The following is a 7728-nucleotide window of genomic DNA, read 5'->3' on the forward strand; positions in this document are numbered from 1 at the left end:
TAGTTTGTAGAACCTCCTACTTCAATGATAACTCTCTGAATGAAAGAAATAACATAACCTTCTTTCCTTCTTTGATTATTTGCTAATATCTCTAAATTTCACTAGTATCTTCGAACAAAAAGTAACACAACCTCCTTTCCTTCTTTGATTTGTATTGTAATGAATTCTAGCATATTCTTGTTTCACATGAATCATTTGTAAGGCACCTAACTAGCCACAAATGAGTTCTGCATTGCATGCCAACTCATGTTATGTTATGGTAAGCCCTATAGATTTCTCTTTCTTCCAGAAATTGTATTTAATGAGGACTTTGGAAACACAATATTAGTCATCGAGGTTAAATATAGAGTCTATAGAAGCATAGAAGTGAGGTAGAGATGAATATATATAATACAAGCGGGTAATGTGTCTTCCCATTAATATTTATGCACTTGTGAAGCAATCCACCCTTCTTTCATCGCAATCACAACTCCCATCAATGGCCGAAATCTCAGAGGATCCTCTTGGAGACACAAAGTCTAGAGAGAAGATATTCAAGACCAAATGTGCATAATTCCATACAGTGGATAAGGGAGTTGGACATAAACAAGGTATGCAAGCATATATACCAATCCCTATAGTCTATTTGTCGAATACTTCAACTCTTGTATATATGTACAATTTAATAATATGGAGGTTAAGTTTGATTGTATGCATAATACCATTTTTATATGAAATCTAAGCTCAGAAGTACAAGGTTTGTGATATTTTCTTTATTTCATAAATTCTCCCTCTTGATCGTTCATTAGTATTACGGTTTTTACTTGCTCCTACAGATTAGATTAGGTCAAGGGTGTGGATAAATAAACCCTAAATTGATCCACACCATCTAGAACAAACCGTGACGCCATTCTAGATGGTGTGGATCAATTTAGGGTTTATGTAACACATAGTCTAAATAGGCCACAAATTTTACCAAAAAACAATAGAAAATTTCGTCATGATTTTGAGGAAATTTAGTTGAAATTTTTGTAAGTTTGGGTTACAGTTGTTAAGTTCAGGATTTTGGGTCCCCTAGGGGTTCTTGGTGGTGCTAAATCCACTTCTGCCACCCAAAAAATGACTTAAACACTCCCATATTCAGAATTTTTAAAGATTTTTTCACGGGATTCCATTAAGAAATTCACAGTCCAGGTGAAATTGTGACCTCGGTAGACAACATCTTTATCTAAACTATAACGGGAAATCCCCCCTTTGCATTCAATTTCATTTCTTACAAGTTTTAATATGTAATTATGTTCGTGTGTTGACTTCAATGGGGTTTGTCGTAGGGCCAAATCTCAATGGGCTATTTAGGAGACAATCTAGCACCACCATGGGTTATTCATACTCTACTTCCAATAAGAATGAGGTCCTGACTTGGGGAGAGGACACTTTGTATGAGTAGCTTCTCAATCCTAAAATGATATTCTTGATATACTTTTTTTTTGTTATCAATAAGCCAATAGATTTATCTTAACTATCTATTCAAATAATTTTATAATAGAATATATAATGTTGCTTTTAATGATTAGTCTTTATTATTGAATATTTGAATAGTGAAATAATATCTCAACAATAGTTAAAATGCTTTATGCGCATGTTAATAGCTCTCTTGTAGTTATTGTGTGTGTTGTTTGTCTTGTATGTTTGTATATCATTTAATTGCACATGGATTATGGTGTAGTCGAATGGTTATTCTTACAACAATGATGATTGGAAGTATCTGTTTTTTACTTGATATTCATCCTCTTCTAGTAAAAGAGTTGTTAGAGAATAAACATGAAGGAAGAAAATACTAGCTTCTTTTTAGTGTTGTTGTTTAAATCCCTGTTTTAATGAAGCCAACCAAGACATTATAGTTTCAAAGTAAGATTCAAATTAGTCTCAGTATATTCTCATAGTATACATATCAGATATCGATATGATATTTTTGTTGCACATAACTCATGCTTCCCTAGAAGTAATTGTTCAATTGTTGAATTTGCAAAATTTTGTAGCAGCCCTCTTCTATATATTTCACATTCTTTGAAATTATCTTCAAGAAAATTTTATAGGTAATCGTTTTCATGTTTAGTGTAGTTAGTCCATCCTTTTATCGTGTTTATTTTTCTCCAATACATGGTTACTATGTTGTAATGTTTACATCAAGCTTGGGGGGATGGTTATGATTTCCTTTGGTAACTATTTTTCTACTCTCAAAAGCACAATAAGTTGGATCACGTGGATACAGGTCAAGATCAAGGATTTCCTCAAGCTTATAGATTGCGGAAGATGAACTTGTTTATTAATAGGAAACTTATAAAAAAAAAAAAAGGTAAATTGAGTTAAATGGTTGATTGAGGCCCCAATTTACTATTTTCATGTAGTGATTTTCAGCGTGTCATTTCTTTTGGCTCCTATATCTTCACTATTAATGGATGAAAAAAGTTGTATTTTCTCAATATATCAAGCAAAACAAAGAAGACATATTCATCAAATTTCCTACAAAACAACATATAATTTTAATATTATTTCTTAAATGAAATGGTTATTTTGTGTTGACTCGAAGGCAGTTGCGATGTTTAGTCTAAAGGTGGTATAAAATTATAAAATATTTTTCTTTCCATTGTAATTGTTGATAGTTCAGTTTGTTTTCTTAAACAAAACAATATCCATTACATTTTTCCCAAAATTATATTACTATACTACCTTATAAATCACCCTAGAAGTAAAATATATTGACAAGACATCCAAAAAAGATTGAAAATGATAATTACAACCTATTCATGGCCCTAGAAAGTCACTTCATGTTTAGGGAAGAGCCTGGAGATGTTGTGTTGCCTTTATTTATTTTGTTAAATAAATAATATATTTTTCAATTATATTAAATAGCATAGAAATTTAGTTATTTGAACATCTGGATAAATCACAAAATAGTCTAGGAAATACTCTAGATGATTGGTGTTGAGTGCTTTACAACAACCTAGTTTTCAATAAAGCTTGGGCCTTAGTGGTCGGTTTCATACTCTGGATTGTTTGGAAGGAGTGGAATCGACTTATCTTCAAGGATCAAAGGTCCTCACTAAATTTCAAATGGAAACTCGTCAAACAAAATTTTAAGGGGACTATCATATCAAAGTCATGACTTTTAGGGGATTGGAAGGTTAACTGACAATAGGAATGAATACTTCATGGTAGGACTAGAATCCCATGGATTCAAGGGTCATCACCAAATTGTTTCTCTTCCACCCCTTAGATTCATTAAATTAAAATTTGATGGGGATTGTAAAGGAAACCAAGGTTTGGCTAGGTATGGAGGAATATTTCGAGATTGGTCTAGGAATACATTTAGCATCTATGTTGGTAATTGTGGTTTCACTAGTAATAATGTGATTGTATTCATTTCCCTAGAAAGAGTCTTGAGGATTGCAAGGGAAGAAGGATTTTCTAATATACAAGTGGATGGAGAGTCCCAACTAGTAGTATCAACTATTCAAAAAATTATTTATGGTACCCTAGTAGCCAAAGTCATCGAAAGCTAGAAATTGGAACTCATAGTATCTTGGATTCAACAAATATTATCATCATTCTCATACGTCATTACAGCCCATTATGATATAGTTGGTATATTCATATGCATATTATTCTGGAGAATGATTGAGAGTCCTTGAAATGGGTGGAAGAATTGAAACAAGGGAGTATTTTGGAGGGTTCTTGCCACCCTCCCAACCTCCTTGGTATCTAAGGTGGGGGGCGTGGCACTCCTCCATAATTCCCTCAAACATGTAATAATTAAGATTGTTATGTGAATGAGAGTTAAATCCTTAGTTTGGTTTTGGTATGAAGCTATGCTGTGAAGAGAAGCACTGTGCGTCTACTGGATGTTGAGTCCTCATCCCAATGAATTGGATTGTAGGGGTGGTCTATGCTTGTATAGGTTTTGGTTGGTGTCTACAGGATATGGTCATAGATTGTTGGCAACAGTCTATTATGGGTTTCCATCTATAGCATGCAATTTTCTCTAGACTTTAGTGTACATTGTCTAGGATCCTATTATTTTCCCTTCCATGAATTTTAGTCTTTGACCAGATTCAGGACAACTTGAATTGGGAGTTTTTCTTAGCTCACTGGACGGGGAGCAGTGCCTACCGCTAGAATATTTGCGTTAGAGTAAGGTAATGTGGGTAATCCAGATTGGTTTTAATTCTTAAATGTTGTTGCACCCAGATGGGTTTTCTCAACTTTGTAGATCGTTAATGGGCGAAATGCAGTTGTGGTCTTGGTGTTTGTAGGGAAATGTGTTTATTTTTTGGTGTTGAATCTCATTATTAATTCCTTTTTTGGGGTGGTGTGGCATAAGAAAAAGTTTTTAGGTTGATACTAATTATCAACATGGTATTTCAGTATTTTCTATTTTCTGGAGGGTCTTGTATTTCATTATTTATGGCTCTAGGGTCTCAAGTTTCATCTTAGCTAATGGGTGCTTGCATTGTCATATTAGCATGGTAGTTGGGGTTTGTGTATTGGTTAGAATAATTTGTGTCAATGGGTTAATTTCGTTTTGTTGATTTGGGCTTGTCAATGGTATCTTTGCGTGGACTAGAACTATTTTTGTTTGTCCTGCAATTATCCTAGATTTAGAGTCAGTTACTTTAAATAGAAGTGCCTAATTTTGCATGAGTGTGCAAGGATAAGAACGAGAGTTGGGGAATGAGGCAAAGTTAGCGGGCTACACCTGAAGGCTCCTAACCAAGGAAAGGCCATCAACCAAAATCTTATAAACCCTCCTAGCTTTCTTGATCCTGATCTTGGGCAGGACAACAATGGAAATTGACTTCATCAACTCAAAATTCTCCTAGAATAATAGATTAGGGACATACACTATGATAGAAATGTGGTCATTTATTTTACGAATGACCTCTAGAGATATCAATGGTATATGTAGGACAGATTAAAAATTATCCAAAGAGGGAAGTTCCATCTTCAAGAAAGGTTGGATCACTTGGAAGCTATAATGGCCCACATGGAAAAACATGTTCATTGTGAGTTATGAACTCTCTCGTTACCTAGTTTATCCTATGATGCATAATGCGCATAGGTTTCTTTCTAAGTTTGTTGGTCTTTTGGGCTTCCCTGTCCTCTAGGTTTTAGTCATCAAAGTTTCTTGACAATGAACTATGTTTTTGGGAAATTACCTTATGGCTAATAAATGTAAGAGTGAGACCAATAAGATTTTCTTAGATTATACCCACAATGTAATTTTTCTAACTAAAAGAAACAATATGATTTACATAAAATATAATATGTAAATAGTAATAAATAATATTGTGAAGAGCTAAAATATAAGTTATCATTATTCACACAAAATCAAAAAATATATAACTAACATAACCATATAAATTACAACCGATAACTTACACTTATTTTACAATAAGTTTTACTTTGTTAAAATTTAAAAAATCATAAAAAAAAATTATTATTATTATTAATGATAAAAATAATTAATATATAAATTAAAGATATTTAAGTTATAAAAAAAATAGAACAAGGTTTTTAACCCTACACATTCACATAATCACCATGTAATTGTCAATATGTACATTTGTCATTCCAGGGAATCGGCGAGTTCAATCCATTCAGATTACGACGGTGTACTTTTTCCATCTAAATACTAATACATTTATGTTACTAATAGAAACAACGGTACGAGGGATTCATCGATAAATAAACGGATGTTGCAGCATTGGTAACATTAATTAATTATAAAACAAAAAAATTAAATTTAAGTTAGTGAAATTTGTATAAAACCTTTTAATGAAACAATTTGAAAATATATTAAGAATTAAAAATTTAATATGTGAGAATGTAAAAATACAAAAACTCAGAGGAATGAAAAAGTATATTTTAAAACTTTTCTTTTACAGTTAAAGGTTTTCGATCTATTTGTGATGATTGGCGGTTCCCTCGCGCAGCTGCCGAGAGAGATGTAAAAGGCCGCAAAGGGAAACCCATACATTATTTTGAGAAGGCCAAACAATTAACTCAACGAACGCCCGTAAAAAAATATTTCATCAGATTTTAAATTTGCGCCCACGTTTGAGATCAGAGTAAGACCGTCGGAATTTCAAATCCATTGATTTATCATCCCTGGTCTCAGGGCCAACTTTTGTAGCTGTGTAGATCATGTTCCAACTAAGTCATCTAATATTGTTGAAGGGCCATTACATCATGCTTTACTTCGTCATACACCACTTGGTTTTATTTTGAAGTTTGCTGATAACTGGCCTTGTAATTCGTTGTAACTTTGCCTGTCATTCAATTAAATTTAACAAATAATAATAAGAATAGAGCATGTTCACATATGGTATTTTTTTCCGTATGCAGTACAATTGATAATGACTTTTGGACTGGAAAATTATGGCACTCATTAGTGATGTTTTGAAAAATATTAGGCTCCAGCAACTTATTCAATCAACATGAACATCAGACAATCTTATTTGTGATTACATTTAAAGAATGAAATATACGTATGGATTGGAAGAATATGACTATTATAATGAATACAAATGGTCCTCAGAAAGAAACACATGGTATTGAAAAGAGAATGAAATGAGGATCCAGTATCTTACAAACAATATGGAAGAAGGTAGAAATACAAGCGGGAGAATGAATGTTAAACAGTGGGCGCCAATGTTTCAGTATGGTCTCGCTCCAACATAGTTTCCAGGAGGGTAGTAATTGCATGTGATGAACGTGTCACCGCTGTTACATTTTATGACGGCACATCCAACTTTAGTTGTTGTTCTCCAAACAATCTGAGTGTAGTGGGTGCAGTCTTGACCGGAGCTGCAGCTATTATTTTCATAGTTATACCACTTCTTTTCATCTACCCATGCACCCACTGCCTCTGTAGCGTTCCAGTCTCTGCCACTCCCCCAGAATATGTTCTCTCCGAATGGACCCTCGGAATGCTGAAGGAGGCAATCACCTCTTCTTTCCCTTGCGTAAACACGAGCATAAGTTGCGAGCTTGACATCCCATTTCAGTGGAGGGATTCCCACTTGTTTTCTTGCCTCGTTCTGCGGAACAACAAATCCTTGAATGGTTTCACTGATGTTCGTACCTGCTTCTGCAAGCATTTGTAGGTTGCAGATTACAACGCTTAAGGCAGCTACTACAACCAGTAGAAACGATAGCTGGCTCATTTTTATTCCAACAATAACAAAGTTGCAGCTAGTACTGGACAGACGTAGCCTCTAAATCTTCCTGAAAATGCAGAGCCAAAATTCGTTGGCTGGCTGAAGGAAATAATATAAGATCTGCCTACACTTGGCTTGTTTATATCCTGTTAATGAAGACAATTAATAGAAAACCCAGACATAATTTTAATAAGAAGGAAGGAGTGGATAAATAGTAGGTTGTGGCGCAAATGTAAGCAGTAAAATACACGGGATAAGCTATCGCAGACATCAGATCCTCCCAACCGGAAAATGTAAGGCATAAAAGCGGACAGATAGATATTCATGGCTAGATCATATCAATTTTTATTTTAAACTTCGAGCAGAGATGGCGGGAGCATATTTGGATCATTCAGCATCTGGCGTAGAGCCCACACTATGAACAAAATGAGAACGCGTGGGTCATTGTTTGACTTTGGGTGTACGGGACATGGGCCGCGTTTACGATTTGCGAAGCGATCACAAACCCATCGCGGATCATTTCATGTGT

The 7728-nt window shown here is 34.3% G+C and overlaps 1 pseudogene; it reads right to left on the reverse strand.

Moving 5' to 3' along the window:
- Nucleotides 1-6695: 6695 nt before the first annotated feature.
- LOC149240967 (pathogenesis-related protein PR-1 pseudogene) lies at nt 6696-7205 on the reverse strand (annotated as a pseudogene).
- Nucleotides 7206-7728: the final 523 nt, after the last annotated feature.

Source organism: Pinus tabuliformis, chromosome 8 (genome assembly GCF_031772625.1).
Source record: "Pinus tabuliformis cultivar Carrire ecotype Pingquan chromosome 8, CPIR1, whole genome shotgun sequence".
In the NCBI taxonomy this organism is placed as follows: Eukaryota; Viridiplantae; Streptophyta; class Pinopsida; order Pinales; family Pinaceae; genus Pinus; species Pinus tabuliformis.